General features: G+C 37.6%; 1 pseudogene; it reads right to left on the bottom strand.

Annotated features, from left to right (window-relative positions):
- Positions 1–238: 238 nt before the first annotated feature.
- On the bottom strand, positions 239–3,811 carry LOC113577471 (uncharacterized; annotated as a pseudogene).
- Between the last annotated feature and the right edge of the window lie 17,885 nt (positions 3,812–21,696).

Consider the following 21,696-nt stretch of genomic DNA (forward strand, 5'->3'; position numbering starts at 1 on the left):
AAATCAAATACTTCATAGGGAATTGGTTCTAGTGTACATAAACCTATATCCGATACTTAATTTATCTTAGTCTACTGTAGATGTATTCAAGAGAAAATTTAGCGACCAACCAGCTTTTATTAATTTACCAACAATAAAATCATTAAACAATAGGGAAACAAATACTCAAACAAAACATCAAAAGATAACATACCTTGTGCTTGAGTGAGAATAACATTCCACTTGTGATTGAGTGAGGTTATAACAGGTTATCTGATTCAGGTGCTGAACCGGCTGTATGGTGTCTGAGAGAAGCTTCGTGAGAGGCTTTGCAGTGTCCCATTGCAAAATCATCTCTCACTTCTAGACAGAAAGCATGATTGGCAGGACACAGAAGACCCCAATAGTTGAAAGACATCATTTTGTTAATTACACCACTGGGTGCATGACACTTGGATTGCATCAGAGTATCAATTCAACGAATACACTAATCAACTTTGTATAATTTGAAAATGTGTTAATATATTGCAAGGATATTTCATGACAACAAGAAAGTGTGGTGAGCAACACTTCAGTTCCTTTTTAATTGTATAACAAATCATCTAATCCCATTTGATAACCTGATCTTTGACAGCATTGCCTTATTAAACAATCAGAGTGAATAAAAAGGCAAGTTAAATAAAAAACCAATACAACCAGAACATTTTTCATTGTGTATCATAATAGAGGTCAGCAGTTCAGCATAACGGTTATTTTTAATTGAAGTTGACTTAAACCATCAATCAAGATCCAAGATTCAACGACATAGAGATTTCTGAGATTGAGGACCCCCTGCCTTGCTGGAGATTTGAGCTCTATAAGCAAATTCAAGCTCTATGGCATGTGTTTGATTAAAAATTATGTGACTGAGGTATACCAAAGTCTGGGTTTCTGACTTGACTGCTTTAATAATGCTATTATCACTGTTATTCAGATTGTTGCAAACTGATTAGAAAGCCATGAAGTGTATTGTGACTCTTTAGAAATTTGGTATGCGTTTAGTAATGAATTTCTGCTACCAAATAGTCTGGTAATGACGCTGAGTAAATCTCACTTATTGCATGACTGTGAGTATGGAATTTGAACAGGTAATCTGTTTGGGTAATCAGGAACAAAATCTTCCATTTGTGTTTGAAGCCATGTGTATGTATGCCTCCAGGTTTAGCTCTAATTTTGATTCAATTACCACAGTGGATAACATTGCCTTCAGAAAGGGAAATCATACAACCCAGTTCTGAACTGCAGATTTCAACTAGCAGGAGGTCAGACTTTACAAGATTTGGGTTATTGCTTTCTACTGCATCTAATCACTGAGTGATTTGAACAAACTGCTGTCTTAACACCTGGTACTCACTGTTCGGTTTAAACTCTGCTCACTAGGGAAGTTTGGGTGTTTTGAGCCACTGCTTCCCTTCATGTTACTTGGGCTTATGCATCTTTTTAGTGCCAGACTGCAGCTTATCTAGCTTGACGCACTCTTCAGTCAAGTCCCCTGACTTGTCACAGAACTTACAAAGGTGCTAAACCTGCCTGGTTCATTATGCACTGTCCATTCTGCCCACCAGTGAACTACTGCATAATTTTTTTTGTTACTTTTCAAGTGATTTTGCCTCCCTGTAGCCCACTGAACTATAAAATTAAATGTGTTATCCAGGAGATTTGTTCCATGACTTAATGTCTATTATACATGTGGACCTGCATCATTTTTCAGAAGCTGTAATAGGTTTATTTTTATTTTTATTTTTTTATACCTAGTCGACTCTTCTATTCCTGAGTTCTCCCTAAAACTACCCACTCTGCACTGCAAATTGTTCAGGGGTTCTTTCCTTTGCTTTACAGGCATTATCTTATCCCATGCATCTAGCACAGTGTCTCTAAGATTTACAGGGGCCTGGTGAGTTTAATTAACACAGTGTTTGTTTCTCCCAGTAAGGGATTCATAATTGTCCCATCCAGTAGTTCCCATAGAGCGTTAAATACTAGCTTGGATGGGATGGTTGTGTGTACTATTTGCCAGATATCGTTTAGTTCTAAGATAAAAGTTCTATTTTGTAGCATTAATGTACTCTGGAATAATGCAACTAGACCTTTACAGGGAAGTATAGCTACAGTGCAGGAATGCACTGTGCACTCATGAAGTGTTATCTGCTGACTGATATCAAAGTGCTCACCATTGGAGCCTATCATTGTTTTAATTACAGACACTATAGATGTACTAGTGGTTCTATCCCTTGCTTGAATAGCACTATGTCCCCTGTGCTCTGCTGATGCTGGAATTGCTGGTGTAAGTACCTGTTTTTGAGTGAGTTTTCGAGAGCATTCCTAATGTCAGAATATTCTTTTACGAATGGTCTTAAAATTTAAGGGTACTCTGATGCTTTAAAAACACTCACAGACATGCTGGTTCAAAGCATAATAGTTATATATATAATCGTATTAACATTGAGAATGAAGAATTCCTCCAGAAAAGTATAGAAATATGTGAATATTATCAGAACTGTGGGATTCCTAAGGAAGTTATATATGAAACTTTTGCTCATGTTTTATCTGTTCAGAGAGTGGCTTCACTGAGTTACAAATAATCCACTATTGAGACAACAAGAATACCTTTTGTGTTTACTTATCAACCTACCAATAAAACAAATTTTATTGGCTAATATAATAATTATAATACTTAAAAACTTCATAATCTTTCAGGATGATATAAAGACTGCATTCCTTTTCAAGAATCCTCTACTACTCTGTTACAAATGAGACAAAAACATTAATACCTTTGAACCATCAGAATTAAGGATTTGTCATTTCTAGTTGCATGGCATTTTAATCCTAAGTGACATTGATGACATATGAAGTTTATATATATTTTCAAACCATACCATGTGCTCTACATTCAATGACAATAAATATACTAGCTATAATTATGCTGTCAGTATAAAACAAACTTTGTACACATGTATGTATGTATGTAGTGGGTAGATATAAATCTTTCCAGTGTGAAGCCCCTTGGCTTAATCTTATCCCAAAGCACACACACAGACACACACACATATGAACCCCCCCCACACACACATAAACTGTGATATAATCATTTCATTAATGTGAAACAAACAATTTAACTTGATTGAAGTATAGATGATTTATTGATTTGTTGATGTACATATTTAAATCAAGTAAATTAAATGAACGGGCACTGCCTGTTTGCTATGCTTCTGGTTAGTTGCAGAAAAGGTTCATTTTGTGACTATTTATAGGCTTGATATGATAGGAATTGGCAGGAATGGTTTTTTTTTCTCATTCATTAAAATACTTAATTAATAATCAATAGATTTTAATAAATATTTTCCCAATAATACTATTGTGGTATAATAATAAGATATAATAATAATAATAATAAGAAAATGTATATAAATCAGTGGTTCAGTTTTTGACTTGTGGTGCCTTTTCAGTGCAGTTGCAGAGGCAGAGTCGACAAAGTACTAGTTAAACTGGTTTGTAGTTTTGGCAGTTAAGCAGGCTTTAGGGAAACACTTGCAATATTGTCATTCTTAAGATTGTTTGTAAATCAATGAGATTCAGGCATTGACTCTGCAGACTGGACCAACCCTGCCATGACAGTGAACTGTGTTATCACAACTGGAGGCTGCTGGGTAGCACCATTAGCATGATCAAGTGGCACTAATCTAGGCAGTGGAGATGGTGGAGCCGGTGGGGGTGGTAACACACATGTCCCTGCTATTACCATTGACACATCATCTTTGTCATCCTCCTCCTCCTTCTTTATATCCCTCCACATTGGCGTGGTATGATTCTGAGGGTAAAAGTTTTTTTCAGGGCAGTCACAGAAAATCTAGCACTATTGCAGCATTTCTCTAAAGTTGAAACATAGCTTGTGCCTGTTCTCCACTTGTCTTGGAGGCTGGCTAACTATTTGTCTATTGAAGGTCTCACTCTGCCTCACCCAGCTTTGCTTTTTATACCCAAAACTATTTATCTGCAGATGCATTCTCCTCATCTCCTCAGAGTTGAGGCATTCTAGGTTTAACATGCTCTCCAGTGCTTTTCTATGCTCTTCTAAGGCTTTTAGACTATTTCAAAGCATTAAGTAGTCTATACGTTTAGGCTTGTTTGAAAGATTTACATTCACAGCATTTAGCTGACACTTTTATCCAAAGCGACTTATTATGAATTATGACTGAGTAACACTTGAGCTATTGCGGGTTAAGGGCCTTGCTCAGGGACCCAACAGTGGCAACTTGGCAGTGGTGGGGTTGGAACTGGCAACCTTCTGACTACTACAGAAGTATCTTAACCACTGAGTTACCATGGTCCTTGATGTTGGGCGCTTACTCCTAGTGACACCAGTGGCAAGCTAACGATCCTCAAACGAGATCTAATGTTAAATGAATTCATTGTTAGTTTCTAGTGATAATCCTTCATGGTGCATACAGATCAGGGCTTCCTTTGCCTCCACAACCCAATCCTCCATAAAGGCCTTCTCACCTACATTAGCATATCCCTGAGCCATTGTGTGTAGAAGTTAATAGTTCTAAGATTTATGCATATTGGCACACCTGCTACTCCGCGGGTATTCCAACTTGTCTAAATGGTGTGCCTCTCCTTGCCCTGCTGCTAAAAGTAAGATAAATTAGTCTTTTCTCAGAAGAGACTAAACCCACTGATGCAGTAACATTCCTTGAAGAGTCTAGTAATCACCGCAGACACCAAGCTGCGAAGGGTCATTGACTGGTTGTGTTGCCAAGTTAGTTATCACTTTTCCAAAACTGTATGGCATTTACTTTATGCTAGTACCGAGTTACATCAGGGGCACACATTTCTGTAGGGGTTAAGTTATAGTTTTTAACTACCCTACCTTGCTTACCTGCAACCAAGGATAGAAACAGGTGCTTGTGAAGGTTTAATGCATGTGAACACATATTCATTATCTGATTCCAAAATATGATAATATTGGTAAGAGGTTAGGGGAATTAGAGATATCTCAATGTAGGCTATAAAAAATATACATAACCAACTTTACAAGTTCCTTACTGCTAAACAGCATCCTGCTTTGTCAAAGGGTTACTGTATGGTTAACTTAGGGATTTAGCCTATAGAATGTGCACAGCTGAAATGTATAAACTTTACAGGAAATTGGTGCTAGCACATGTAAAACTATATCTGATACTTAATACTAGTTTATCCTGGCCTACTGTAGATGTGTCCTAGAGAAACTGTAGTTAAGCAACTAACCAGATCTATTAATTAATCAACTGTTAAATCATTAAACAGTAGGAAAACAGCTACTCTAAAGCAAAGTAACAAAAGATAACATACTTAATGAATCAAAGCTATACACAACAGAGCAGGGTGCCTTGAGGTAGAAGAGCCCCCTGCATAAATGTCTTACCCATAGTGTATCAAAATAACAGCAGTTACTATAACCAGGTTAACTGATGGGAATCAATGACTGGTGATGGGATCCCCTACATTTCCAGTTAGATCTTGGGCTTGTGCTATGCATCTTTAATTGACAAATCTTTAACTTAATAACATCCCTTACCAGCCATCCTCAACATACACTGCTTTATACACCCTGAAGTTTATTTATGCCCCCCTTATTCATACTATGTCTCATCCATGTTGGATAAATAGACACATGGTTCTGAACAACACAATATTCATTATTTATAACTTTGAAATATGAAACTTTAATATTTCAATATTTGCACCAGGGTCTTCAGAAGATCCATGTTATGCCACCGTCTCTGACCAGACATACAGTTTCAGGTATACTATACTATACTAACATCATGTGACATCATTTTCTTTCAATTTTTAGATTTTTTATACACTGTTACAGATACTGAAGATGCATCAAATAAGTGACAGTAAAAAAATTACATTTTAAAGAGCAAGCAGGCATGCAAGTGAGAGACCGTAACAATGTTAAAAAAAAAGACTGTAAAATAACTCTACCCCAAATCAGATTAAAGTAATCATGTGCAGTCAAGGCTAGAGATGAAGACAGGTGTGCTTGACCTCAAGACTCTGCATGATGCCCAGGAGGAGGACATAAACCCAGCCATCCAGAGAGAGAGGAGCCATCCATAGAGAAAGGGAGATGCATAATTCACAAGGAAAACTACATGCAGTAGAAGAGACATGGGAAGACTGGGAAGGCAGAATTATGCTGTTGGAGTCACACACGCAAACACACACACACACACACACACACACACACACACACACACACACACACACACACACACACACATACGTGCACATGTGTGCACACATACAAATACACCATACTGTGTCTGTTTGCCTTTTCCTCCAACTGTAAAGAAGATGAATAGTTTGCACTCTGTTCACTACTGGAGCACCTCCACACAGAAGGAGTATATGGATCACTTGCACTGTTGCCAATAAATTGATGAATGGACCATGACTAACAATACTAATCTCTATTTAGTGTACTGGGCAAATTGAGTGTTGACCTTATGTGTATTTCCTTGTATTAAATTATTTATTGTAATTTTGCAGCTTTATTTCTTTCTTGAAATGAGCTCATTAGAATAATCATAGGTTAATAACTAAAAGAATCATGGGCCAAGCATTGATAAGCTTTTAGACTTTTAGTCTTTGACATATATTATGTAGTTTATCCTTGACCTTCAGCAAAAATTGGTTCCATAAGCGAAGAACTAATCTCAAACTTTCCCAAGATGCCCAGGCTTGCTAAACATTCTAGCAGACCTAAATTTTGTAGGACATGTTTTAAGGTTTTTACTACTCTATCAGATGCAGATCTATGTTTTGCTTTATGGTGAGTTCTCTTTTATAATGAAATGATGTTTATTAATAATAATTATTGGCATATTTCACTATAATGATGGTGGATGGATATTAAACTTATAGTTATACTAATTCCTGAATTGGCTGAGTTCGTTGGGTAAATTTCTCAGTAAATGGTTAGTTAAATAGTAAATTTACACATCAGTCAAACAGATCAGCTATATAGTGCTATTTTAAACCCTAATTTGAGGGTTGACCTCCCTTTAATACCAATGTTGAAAAGTGCCGTATGGATTTCTAGGCACTTGGTTAAACAGACAGAGACCTAAATCTGTATACAGTTTGTATACTTACAATATGGTGAAGAAGGAATATTGAATCTGTTAACAATAAACTAGATTTGAGATTTGAAGATGTGAGGCTGCCTAAAAATAGATCAGTGGAGCTACTAGTTGAGCCCTGAAATTAGTTTTATTTCACTGTAGTTGATTGTATAATATAATTTGGACTTGAAAAAAACAAAACAAAACAGTAATTAAACAACAAAATAATTTTAATCTAAGATTGGAACATGCTTGGTCACATGCTCCAACACAACTTCTTATGCCTTTACGAAAGTAGTAATGATTAATTATTTTGCTTTAACAACTCTAATGAATTATAGGAATACCCTAAGTAGCTCTGATGCAAAACCATCTGGTCTCAGAACAGGAATGGTTGCACAAATATCTCTCTTTGCTGGGACAGATTAGAGCAGTGACATTTTAAAAGCTTCATTGTTCACCTTGGGAGTTAAACCTGTAATGAGAGGCAACAGTAGGTTTGTGAATAGACCTGTACATGATGTGTGATGTAGACAGAATATTGACACTGATATTCTGCTATTATCTGGACCTAAATAAATATCTTCACACGCATACACGCATGCACACACACAAACACACACACACACACACACACACACACACACACACACACACACACACACACACACACACACACACACTCTTTCTCGCTCTCTCTTGCTCTCTCTCTTTTGCTCTTTATTACTCTTTCAATTGCCTCATTCTTTTTTTTCCCCCTCTCATTTATTCTTTAGACCAGACAGAGGCTCAAATTTAGCAATTGCCTTTAAAGTTCACTTGCTGCCTTTGGCTACTGAGTATTGCTACATGCTTCATTTTTAGTTCTGTCTTCCCAGACGCTGGATCTTTGTTCCTTGATCAAGGGAAGGCACAGCAGGCCTGGAGGACATTTAAGATTACAAGAACCTTGAGTGCTGATTGGAATGTCTTCCTCTAGTCAATGTAGAAGATCGATACAGTACCCTGGTGGACTAGCCCCATGCAGAGGCTTACACAGATAGCTAACAGGGGCTCTAAGTTTTATGTTATGACATAGATGCAGTCTCTTCAGTTCTCCTTGTATTTGTTCTGCTTAGTTTTGACTGTGTACTTGGTCTGGCATTATGTAATCACACAGACTACAGAACACAAGGACAGCAATAATATTTTTGTTGAGGAATTAGCCAGCAGTACACCATAAATGTTTTGGTTCCATGAATGCCATTTGACACCCAAATACTGATCTTGAGAAAGGGGAAATTGCTCTTACAATTTATGTTAAATTTACTAATTTAAAAGCTCAATTGATGTGTGTAAAAATACAATGTCACTAGAATTTCCATACAGTAGAAACATATACATAAAACAACTTAGGGTGCCAGATCTGTAGCTCATTGCTACTGAACCAACTGCACTTCTTTACTTGGGAAAATCTTTTTTAAGATATATTTTTCAGACTTTCTTCCTCTATGTATTCTGTTTTAAACCCATCCCTATGTCTTTAGGCAATTCTGATGGCCTGCCATTTGTTTTTAATAGCTTTTTGTCTTCATACAATACCATTTAATGATACTATATTTGTTACTAGTTATCTTGATGAAAATGTAAAGAAATAAATAAGAGAAAAAAGAACATTAAACAGGATTTTAATTTTTTCAGCATGTCAGAAATGTATTGGCTGCACATAGATAACTCTATAGACTGTAAGAGCTATTAATTAATTGTGGAAAGGCTGTATACTCAAACTTTTTCACTCAATTTTTTATATATTGCATTGATCCTGATTAAAACTGACCATTTGTAGCCCATAACTCTGACATTAAGAAGAGTTCTTTCTTATGTCTGGAAAAGTGCACACACACACACACACACACACACACACACACACACACACACACACACACACACACACACACACACACACACACACACACACACAGACACACACATACATACATACACAAACAAACATAAAAAAGCTCTACTCTCTTGGAGAGAGAAATTGCTCATTAGATTTCTCTTCTATTGCTTATCTAACTGTCAAGCATGTCAAGTCACTTTCTGAGAAAAGGGAAAATGAGAGTCGAAAAGAAACTTGACATCTTGTTTAGCTTTAAGATATTGCCTTGTGACGGTCTTCATACTGAGAACAAGAGAAAGGGGAAATGTTTAAAAATGCTTTGTGTGTCTTTTCTTCTGTCTGTCATCTTATAATTGCAGATTCTGAAGAGATTCCGAGAGACTGAAGAATTATTTATTTTACTTAAAAAAATAAAATCACACTCATACCCAGAACATCCAGATTACAACAGGCCATCTACCTGTCTGATATTGTCTTTATGTTACTACAGCAACTCATTTAATATTTATATAATGAAACTGATAGCATCATTACACACTCAGGCATCCATATTTCAGCCCTCAAAGAGGGAGTATAAGATAAAGTGAGAGAGAGTGGGTGTTTGGCTGTGAACTTGGAAAAAGAGAATGTAAATGATCCTGAAGAGGAAAAACAACCCACCCCATTCAGATAAGGAGAAGTGGCAAGTATCCTCCACTGGCAGCAGAACTGACACTCATGCCGTAATTAGGCCCATTAGCTGCAAACAAAACAGCTGAAACAAGTGCTCCTTTGAAGTGCTTGTGGTGGTGACTGCTGTCCTGATTGGTTTGAGCAAACAGAGCATGAAACCTCAGGAGTGCACTTTAGCTGGTGCATTGAGACAGTCCCCCTGGGACTTCATGCTGCGTTCGCATGTAGTCTGTTTGGTAGTGAGAGTGGGAGAGCCCCTCAATGGCTTCCTCCTTAATGTCTGCATCTTCTTGGCTTATCGAGCCTGCCCACTCCCGTGTTTACAAACACGAGTGACATCCTAGGCTGAGTACAACTGCCTGTGCCACTCACGTGAGGATGCTCAGACAGAGGGAGAAGGAACAAGTGGAAGGCAAGATTGTGCAAGGGGCAGCAGTGGAGGACAGGCTATGCTTAAAGGGAAAATGAGAAACAGATGTGGAATGGGAGGAGTGGATGCTGGAGCCTACAAACCTTTAGCACAAAAAAAAAAAAAGACATTTATAAATCCACAGCCAAAACAGCCAAATGTGGATGCCAATAAATGTATTGCTGTTGCTCTGCCAGTCCTTGTCTAAAGGCATGGGCAATCATGCAGTTATTCCACTTCTCAGTATTATTATTGTTGTGTTTCTGTTTGGTGAAGAAATGTAGAGATTTAGTATACCCTGTGTGTCACCATCAGCATCAGTAAGCTGGAATGAACAGACTGAACCAGAGCTTGGCCATGTGCATATGCTGCTATACTTTCAGCATGCATCCTCCAGCCAAAAGCTGATTTATTCACTACACACCAGCGTCAGTCACAAGCACAGACCAACTTAATTAATTTTGTACATTCACAAACATTCTAGTTTACCACAGTCAAGTACCAAGTTTTGTGGATGCTAAAGCAAATTCCTGGTTCCATCACAAAAAAAGATATAACATGAGGTGTTTTAAAGTTTCTTCAGTGGGAGGAGCCCTTGATAAAAAAGTATTCCTGGAAAACTAGTGTTCATTTTGCAAATGTATTGCAAGTTACCAACTTGGTCTAAGAGTGAAGTCATACCTTACTTCAAAGAAAAGATACATAAACAATTCCCATAGGAGACTAAAACTCATTATTGCATTTATTAGGTGTATGCACCGTTTTGATTTCTCTCTTAATTTAGTCAGAGTGGAAATATTTTTTTATTTATATTTACCTCAGCACATAATTAAAATGCTACTAAAATATAAATATTGATGCAAACCATAATCAACAATAGTGATTAAAACAGAATTGCAAACAATTATTCACTGGGAAGAAGTATCCAAAATATAGCTTTAATTTCTTTATAAATTCTAATAACAGGCTCATAAGGTAACTCTTTTGAACTGTCAGACATCACAGAAACCTTAAAATTCATAAGCATGTACCACATACAAACCTGGATTGGACAACAAACCTGATGCAAACCTGTATTGGATCAAACGAGAGATTTGGAACATTTTATATAGCACAAAGTATGTCGATGCTGGACCATCACCCCTATGTCAACTTGTTGGACATATTCCAAAACCATGGGAACATAAACTTGAATATTATTTCATCATAAAGGTGTTCATTGGGGTGGATGTCAGGGCTATGTGCAGATTGTCTACGCAAGACTACCATGTTTATAGACCTCTTTGTGCAAAGGTCTTCCCAAACTGCTGCTACAAAGTTGGAAGTATATAATTGTCTAAAAAACCTTTAGATGTTGTAGCATTATCAATACCCTTCATTGTAACAAAGTGGCCTAACAAACCCCCAAAAACCCTCCTCCATCAAACTTTACTCATACTATGCATTCCAGTAGGTAGTGCTCTCCTGGCATCTACCAACTCCATATTCGTCTATCAGATTGCCAGATAGTGAAGTATAATTCCTGTCCCAGGAGAACACATTTCCACTGCTTCATCGTCCATTGGCAGCTTGCTTTACATCACTCCAACCAATTCTTGTTATTACATATAGAGAACTTAGGCTTGTGTAGAATTGCTAGGCCATTCATACTAATGTCATGAAGCTCCCAACAGAATTCCTTTTCTGATGTTGTTTCCAGAGGAAGTTTGGAACGCTGTAAAGAGTGATGCAACTGAAGATATGCATTTTGTTCATGCTGCATGCTATGTGCTTCAGCACTTGGTGGACCCATTTTATGAGTCTACTGCTTTGTGGCTATTGTTGCTCCTAAAAGCTTTCATTTCACAATAATAGCACTTACATTTGTCCGGAGCAGATCTAATGGTACTAATTTCACAAACTGGCATGGCAAAGGTGGTATCCTATGACAGAACAACATTTAAAATCACTGAACTTTTCACTGCAACCCACTCTATTGCAAGTGTTAATCTTTGGAGATTGCATGGCTGTGAACATTTATGTGATTTTATTCAGATGTAAGCAATGAACTTTTTTAGTGGGGGTGTCCAGGTTTTGCTCCTTACACAAGATTTGTGCACTGCTTGTCCTATACTAGCAGTTTAAGAATGCCAGCTCTACCATAATGATACATTTTTTGTTGCTTTCCTACTGTCACCCTAAAATTATTGGTGAACTTATGCTTATGACCACTTCATGTTTGTCATACTTTATGAGTTTTCCCTTTCCATCAGGTTTTGTGACCTAGCTTAGATCCACCCTTCTTGAAAGTTTGCATGTTTTTTTTTCATTCCAGTAATGTGCTTGTGCATATTATATATATTACTACTGAGCCTTGAAGATTGTTATGCCCCCTCACCAGCATCCTCCTCTCCACAAGGTGGTATTCACCACAAGCTCCTTTGTTTGGTTTTGTTTCCATTTCTCTACGTTCTGCTTTCCATGCCACACCCCCACACAAGAGTCCCGTGTTTCCCCCTGTGCCGTTTCCCTCTTATTAAGTCTCTGTGTTGTATATTTTGAGTTTGTGTTCATTTTTATTAAAAACAGCTTTCAATCCAAATGACTCTTGCTTGCATCCTGCCCCACACTTGTTACACAGTACTTGTAAGGTAAAATATTTCTTTAGTATCTTTCCTTAGTACAGACATATTAAGATAACAATAATGAAATATTTGAAAAGAAACCCATTGAAAAGAACTCTTAAAAATGATTGGAAATAAATAAAAGACTGGAAAATCATCTTCCTTATTTACAGGGCTTGCACAAACTCTTACTGTGATTTTTATTATGTCAGGGAGCATATAACATATCTGCTCTGTCTTCTGTGCTGCTTGTATTAATTCTGATACTTTGACTCCAGCCTCATACCATACTGTACCTACCCTACTTCTGAATGTCATGCACATTTTGCAAGTTATCTTTCCATTGCCCACAACAACAGATATCCATTATGTTTTGAGCATCATGGGTTTTTTCCTGATGTAATGGGTATTTGACTTTACCTCCAAGCTGTGCACTGCGCTGAGGCAAAAGTCATGACATTGTGGTTTACATCGGTCACGCTTTATCAATAATCATTTTTATTGAGTAGCTTCAGCACTTCTGATTATTACAGAGAACAGCTATGCTTGCAGAACCAACTATTTTCAATCAATACCGAGAATTATTAGCTAAATCTGCTACTGAAGCTTCGGAGTTTATTACACTGGAAATGTGCAAAAAGAAATAAAGCATATATTAATGAATATGTGATATAATGTGATCTCACATATGGGAGAATGCAAGAAAAAGGAGTTTATTGTCAACTTAAATTCATATTTAATATGTGTTTGAGTACCCCTGATGTTCCTCTATTTGATTTGTGTATGGAAATTAAAGTTCAGCTGTTCTTGTCCATCTTCTTGTGGTTGGGGGTTTCATTAATTAGCTTTATCTTATTGTTAGAAGGGCTTAATTAATGTAAATTACATTTTCAGTGACTACTTCCAGAGCCATAAGAATAGAATGCCAGTCATTCACACTGTCTCAGTTTAATGGACATTACTGGTTGAAGACATCCCTTGCCATTTTTTAAAGCTTAACTGCATTTGAGGGACACATAGAGAGGTATTTCATCTAAAGGGAAAACAGCTAAATATGCAATTACCAGTGTCTATATGCATTGCTGAAGCTGTGGAAAATTGTACAGCAATATATTAAATTAACATTAATGTTTTATTAACAATGACAAACTAAATTAAAGCTACTTATATTGCATAAAAGTGGAAGTAAAGTGGGAGCAATAACAGTATCTCCAATGCAGTGTAAAGCAATTTTGCCCATGTGGTTGGGAAAGATGTATGCTTCTAAAATAACACATGGGTTGGAGGAAATTGGTGGAAAACATTTAGACCTTCAGATTTAAGGTGGCAGATTCACTTTTGGACACCTAAGGCGCTAGGTCCATGTCTCAACAACATTCTCAGCGTTAGGCCAGCATGAAGTTGGGCCTCAAATAAGGAGAGCTTTGGCAGAGCTGGACAGAATGATTATACTAGATCCATACCATAAGCCTGCTCAGATCCAGTCTCAAAGTCTGACCCAAGTGCCAAGGGCAGCCCACTGTTTCGCCACCGCCTTGATAGGCTTAACCTATAAATCAACTTGTTATAGCAGAGATGTAGAGACAAAAGCTGACACCCTCTAATTGAGACGCTACCTACATAGGTACACAGAGAATTCAGAATTTCACTAAAGGCACTATGGACGTAAAATACCTAGCGACATGGCCAGAAAGTATTTACTGGCTATTTGCCTTGTCAAGCTGCCCTAATAAGAGATGTTGGAAAAAATACTGCACTCTAGTTCACCTTCAAATTCTAGTGAAATCAACACTTTCAAATCAACAGGACCTCAATCAAGAATGTAAAATGTTTTATACAGTCAAAGGGAATGAACTAAATCTAGCTACATCCTCAGCCAGGGGAGGATGGGCCCCCCATTGAGTCTTAGTCCCTTTCAAGGTTTCTTTTTCATGCTCTATCGAGTTTTTCCTTGCCACTGTTGCCCTTGGCTTGCTCACTGGGGGCTTGGACTCAAACATTTGTTAACCTGCTTTGTGACAACATCCATTGTAAAAAGCACTATATAAATACATTTGACTTGACTTGAGTACCTGTCATGATATGTGTCTGAGATTAAAAGATAAGTAAAATTTCATAATAGGTAGATAAATTAGTTATGTATGTTATGATTTTTGTTAGATTCTTATATACACAGTGGCTGCATACAGGTTGATACCCTATCACAGACATATTTCAGAGACCCTTGAATTTGGAATCTAGGTAGAGAAAAGTCCAATCAAAAGTCTATTTATAAGATGGTTGATACTGTTTTTAGTCTTGGATCATTTAATAAAGAACAATAAGTTATAGTGTAAAAAGCCACATAAGCAAGTCTATCACTTGACATGAAAGTAATAGAGGATTGGAGTGATGAGCTCTGTTCTCTTTGTTATGTGTAAAAGCTAGATCAGAAAGGTTCTAAAAGATTGTTGTTAGCTATGAAAGATAATAGTTGCAAGGCTGCAACTTTTTACAACCTTTTAACTAGGAAGAAGAGATTAAAAAGTGTCAATAATTTTATATGAAGGCCAGGTAAAGGCCAATTTTCTAAAGAATGGTAAGTGCAGCAGTTGCAAGAGCAGTAGGAACAGAGCTGGAAACAAGTGACATGATAAAGAGATGTTGTATTGGAGCAGAAATGTCAGTAAGACACTTCTTAAGGAGTGGGCTGGGGGAAGGATGGAGCTGGCGTGAAGATGCACCAGTTTTAGAAATTAGGCCAGAGATAATGATTGGTTCAGTGTGTGAAAAAACAGTCAAAAACGGGATTTTAGGAAGGTTACAATATAGGCATGTGAAGGAGAGGCTGTGGGAAAATGTTCATTTAATTTGCTGATTTTGTCTAAAAGAAGATAAAGGCATTGCATTGCTCAGCACAACATCAAGAAGGGGAGGCTGAATAAGTGTGTTAATATTAAAGAAAACAGATTATTTTGAGGGTCTGTGCTTACATTATTATTAGTTACATTTATATAGCACCTTTCTTGAACTCAAGGATGCTCTACAGACATATATTGACTTTTTTACAAACACTCCCACATACTGATGAGAAGCGGCAGCCAATTTGTGCACAGCATACTCTCAATCAGAAAGTACAGCCCCCTGCACCCAGTCAAGGGGAAGGGGAAGCGGTAAAGACCAGGACAGAGCACCACCCAGTGAACACACACACACACACACACACACGCACACACGCACACACACACACGCACACACACACATACACACACACATACGCACACACACACGCACACACACACGCACACACACACACACACACACACTCACACACGCACACACACACACGCACACACACGCACGCACACACACGCACGCACACACACGCACGCACACACACGCGCACACACACACGCGCACGCACACACACACACGCACACACACACGCACACACACGCACACACACACACACGCACACACACACGCACACACACACGCACACACACACACACACGCACACACGCACACACACACGCACACACACACACACACACGCACACACACACGCACACACGCACACACACACACGCACACACGCACACACACACGCACACACGCACGCACGCACACACGCACACACACACTCACACACGCACACACGCACACACACACACGCACACACACACACGCACACACACACACACATGCACAATGGTGTGAAAAAGTGTTTGCCCCCTTCCTGATATCTTATAACTTTTGTCACACTTAAATGCTTCAGATCATGAAACAAATTTAAATATTAGACAAAGATAACACAAGTAAACACAAAATGCAGTTTTTAAATTAAGTTTTTTTTAAATTAAGGGAAAAAAAATCCAAACGTACATGGCCCTGTGTGAAAAAGTGATTGCCCCCCCCCCATGTAAAAACATAAATTAACTGTGGTTTATCACATCTTTGGAAAGCTGAGTTCTTTTGCTCCAGCCACATCCAGGCCTAATTACTGCCACCCCTGTTGCCAATCAGGAAATCACTTAAATAGAACTTGCCTGACAAAAAGAAGTAGACCAAAAATATCCTCAAAAGCTAGACAGCATGCTGTGATCCAAAGAAATTCAGGAACAATTGAGATACAAAGTAATTGAGATCTATCAGTCTGGAAAAGGTTATAAAGCCATTTCTAAAGCTTTGGGATTCCAGTGAACCACAGTGAGAGCCATTATCCACAAATGGCAAAAACATGGAACAGTGGTGAACCTTTCCAAGAGTGGCCGGCTGAAAAAATTACCCTAAGAGCGCAACGACGAGTATATATGTATATGTATGTGTATATGTATGTATATATATATATATATATATATATATATATATATATATATATATATATATATGTATATATATATGTATATATATATATATATATATATATATATATATATATATATATATATATATGTATGTATGTATATATATATATATATATATATATATATATATATATATATATATATATATATATATATATATATATATGTATGTTTTTGTCCTATAGTCTCCTTCATAGTCTGTTGCCCTGACATGGTCACTGCAGATCCTCAATGATTTTTTTTTTTTTTTATCACCACCAAATTCAGAGTTCTTTATTGCATGTAGCTCTAGTTTACACAATGCTCTTTTTGTTTAGGGAAATGATTCATGATCCATTGATTCATGTTCTCAATGGAGCATTTCTACAGCCCAAATCATTGCACTTCATTTAGCTATAACCAAGTGAGAACAAATAGTGGGATTTCAGTGAGTTCTGGTAACACAATTTCTTTTTCTTTTGAAACCAATCAAAAACTGGGGCTATTTTTCCCACCTCCAGCACCCCAAAACTATGACCTATGAAGAAAAGAAGAGACTGAATCAAAAGCAAGTATTGAGGAAATTGATGTCAGCTACTTAATTAGCATACTATTTGTAAATTGTCATAAGTTCCTCTTATAATTTAATTTGCAAAATAAATCACCTCTTCTGATGCTTACAGATGCTCATGATTGGCCAATGTCACTGTAATTGACAGATAAAATAATGTATTGAGTAGGACTATCAGGTTAGTTCCCAACTCTTTTGGGTTTCAGGATGGGTGGCTATGAATCTGCTAACATATGGAATCCCCCACTACTATTCCACTACTATTCAATACTAGTCCACTACTATTCAATCTGTTAATTCTTCCATTAGGCCAAATTGTAGAGTTAAATTTCTATTTAAATACATTGTTTTTATACCTTTATTTTATTTTTACATCACACTGATGGCCTGTGTATGAAATGTACAATGTATATAACAAAAGCTGCTAAATTGTGTTAATTTGATATCTTTTCTAGTGTAGTACCTCTGAAACAATTGAATCATCATAATCATTGTAATAACCTGAGGCATATAATACTTTCACATTAGTGTGTCTTTATCTCTTATTCTGTCTCTTGCTGAGTCTTATAAGGTCAAAATTGTGCTTGCTTTGTCATTTCTCAAGTTGCTAACTCTCTGCAGAACTGCAGGTATGTATGAATCCTGCTAAGTCTCATAATTTTCCAGCCTCCTTTCATCACTAAACATATCTGGTTGAGCTACAGGTTATGGAAAGGAGTCACTGTGTGCTGCCCTAGAGTCTACCTCAGTAAGGTAGAGACCATATGCTCTGTTTGTGTGCATAAACAAATACATAAGAAAAGCCAGGCAGAGGCAGCAAGAGAGAAGCAGACTGAAGGGGCAAGGTGGAGTGTTGTAGTGCTGGTAGTGGAGGGGTGAGGATCAGGATAAGGCTCCTAACTCAGAGCTCTAGAAAGCATCTATTGTGTTTGTTCCTGCTAATCCAAGCATTTAAGCTTGATCAATGGTCCTCCTCAAGGAATTAGAGCCTGACCATAAAAGGCAGGTGTGTCCAGGAGGGATGTTGACCAGTAAGGATTTATTCTCCAATTGATTCTGATAAGGTAGACTGGGTGCCTAATCACCCAGGTATTGAGAGCAACCAAGCAATCATTGCATACAGCAGCATGAGGGCTATGCATATTAGGACTCCCCCCTTAGAATCTGTAGGACTAATTCGTGTGAGAAGTCAATATTTCACATTCATTGGTCCAAACACTGTTTGTGCCCCTGCCATGCTGTGGAATCTTGCATGCCCATAACAAAGAGCTTGACCAGATATTAGGACTTAAACCGTATCATTAACATGCACCTGTTTGTTGCAGATGTCCTGGTTCAAACTTGGCCTGGTTTCAGTTGTTGTTTAAGTGGCAAATCAGTGGGGCTCTACAATCAGGCCTTCTGGTGCCTGAATATTCCACTCTGACAAAAACCTTTTCACCATCACAGGTATCAAGGGAAGACTGGCAAAATGGTTTTTAATGAAATGTGCTGGGTGTCATTGCGCAAGTGTGTGTGTAATAGCTTTTGTATGGCTACAGCTGGGCAGAGTGCATTACTTGGAGTGTTGATGGAACAATAAAGACTTTGGCATTTCATTCTCTGATTGATTTCTTGTGTCATTGATATGGGCACAATTATACGTTCACTTATGCTCTGATCTTAGGTATGTATGTGTGTGGGTGTGTGTTTGTGTGTATGTGTGTATGCAGTGAGTTGTGACAGAATGTGTAGCAGGGGATAAAATTATTGCTCAGATAATTTGAAGCATTTGAGAATAAATTAGCAACTAAAAAGCTCTTTCACCAGGAAGTGATTTCAATGATCATGATCTCACCTATCACAGACGTGCCTCAATCCCTTCCACACTGCCTTATGCTCTCCACTGCTACAGAGTCCACACATGCATGCATGCACATCATGCTTTCTGTGTTCTTTATAGCTACCTTGTAAAATGATGGACATAACGTGGTCTGGATTCAAATACTATGACAGGGTAACATTAGTGTCCTAACACAGATGACAAACATGAATCTATGACATTCTGTAAACATGACGCATGATATTTCTTAGGTGTGTGTGTGTGTGTGTGTGTGTGTGTGTGTGTGTGTATGTGTGTGACAATGAGAGTGATTTGGTGTGTCTACTCATATTTATAAGAGTTTTTGTTTGTGCAAGTATGAGTATGTGCACTTGTTTGTGTGTGTGTGAGTATGTGTGTAAGGGATGATAATCCACTGATGCAGCTGCCTGCCTCACTGCTCTTGGATTCGACAGAAAGAGAGAAGGGGATTTGGGTGCTCAAGCTGATCCTTCACACAAAAGCAGAGGACTAATCAGCTTCCTCTCTCATCTGGGCTGAATCAGGCCTCTATGGGAATTCCATGCTAGCTCTCCAAAAGCAGCCTCATCCCACCAGCCTTAATCTACCAGCCACTACACACTGCTCATCATACTGATCTAAAGTAGCACCAGACAGCCTCTCTTCTTCAGCTCTCCCATTTTGTTGGGTTCTTTCTTAGTTGTGTGTGGGCCTATTGTGTGTGCTGTTAATATAGCAATATTGGAAATACTTTGTTTCTGTTGGGCTACCCTAGAATTGTGGATACATACCATTCCCAAGGCATGTCTTCAGTAAGTCTGTATAGACTGGTTATTTTCTACTGGAGAACATCTGGTAAAAAATTATATATCAAAAAATGCATTTAAACTTGTTAAACATGCAAAAAGAAGTGTTAATCTCCATCACACCCTGAGCTTTCGTTCCCCAAACTGACCTTTTGTAATTTGTTCTAAATTTATTTAAGTTGCTTAACCAAAAATAGTCAATGCAATTCATGAAAGGGAAGGGGGGAAAAGATCCTTTCACGACTATGATGGACTTCAATTTTAATCAATGGCATATCTCACAAAAGCAATCCACTTTGGTCACAGAGTGTAAAAGCTCTCTTTTATTCCTCTCTCTAGCCTTTCATCACTGACTGACCTGGCACACTGGCAGACTGGCAGAATATTACCTAGCATTAAAATGCAGTAGACATTGCACTAGGGCAACTCTTGGTGAATTTAAAAACAGGTTCACATATGCAGCAAGTGGATGAACTGCCTAAGGACATCTCAAGGCTGTATGGCAAAAATACAGGAAAATCCTTTATATTTTGGATTTTAAGATTCAATTTAATCCCCTGTAAAATATTTTTACCAGCTTCTCCATGGAGCTACTAATGCGTCCCATTTCTCTTAAGATGTCATGTTGATGATAGCTGTGTGCAACTGTGATACACCTAGTAAGGAGGTTACACTGCACTGAAATGACTAAGCTCTTGCCTTTTTGTGTGCCCATATTCACAAGCAACCAATGCATTCATGAGCTGTTATGCTTTAATGCGTCACAGAGAAAAAAAATCCCTTCGATCTGTGAAATATACCTAAGACTTCACTTGACTGATGCTATAGAAAGGACCATTCCTGTTGCATTTCTTCTTACATAAAGAGGAAATGATGACTTCTATTATTTTTATATAAAAGAAATTGTATAATGTATGTATATAATAACCTTTCTTTCTCAAATAAGAATATTGTAACAATACTCATCAGTTTGATTATTCTATAAGTTAGTATTTCAAGCATAATATGAATTATTGTAATGTGTTTTTTTTTTAAGGCATTTGTTTATGGAATCAGTCAAGTAATCCATTCTGCCTAATGAACTTATGATGCCATACAAATAATCTTAATAGAATATGAATAGTATATTGCTGTTTGTCTAAAAAGCTGAGATATTTATAAAAGACAAACCTTTATATTAGAAAGTGTAAAACTCAAATACTGAATAGCATAATACATGGCAAAAGTGTCATAACATGCAGAATAAAGGAGAACTCAGGAGAACTCAGCTTTGGGGCTGAGTTCAACCTGTGGATCATTTTACCCCTTCAGGTTTACATGAAGTTGTCAAAAATTTGGTGTTTAAATTTGTCTTGAATTCTATCAATGAATAATTTTCTAAACATTTTCGAATTTTAGGTGTTGCTCCTGAACAGCCGATATACCACATAGCTAATTACAGAAGAAAAACAGATAGGGGCTCCACATTCCTGG

This window comes from Electrophorus electricus, chromosome 2 (genome assembly GCF_041902795.1).
Source record: "Electrophorus electricus isolate QZ-2024a chromosome 2, ASM4190279v1, whole genome shotgun sequence".
In the NCBI taxonomy this organism is placed as follows: Eukaryota; Metazoa; Chordata; class Actinopteri; order Gymnotiformes; family Gymnotidae; genus Electrophorus; species Electrophorus electricus.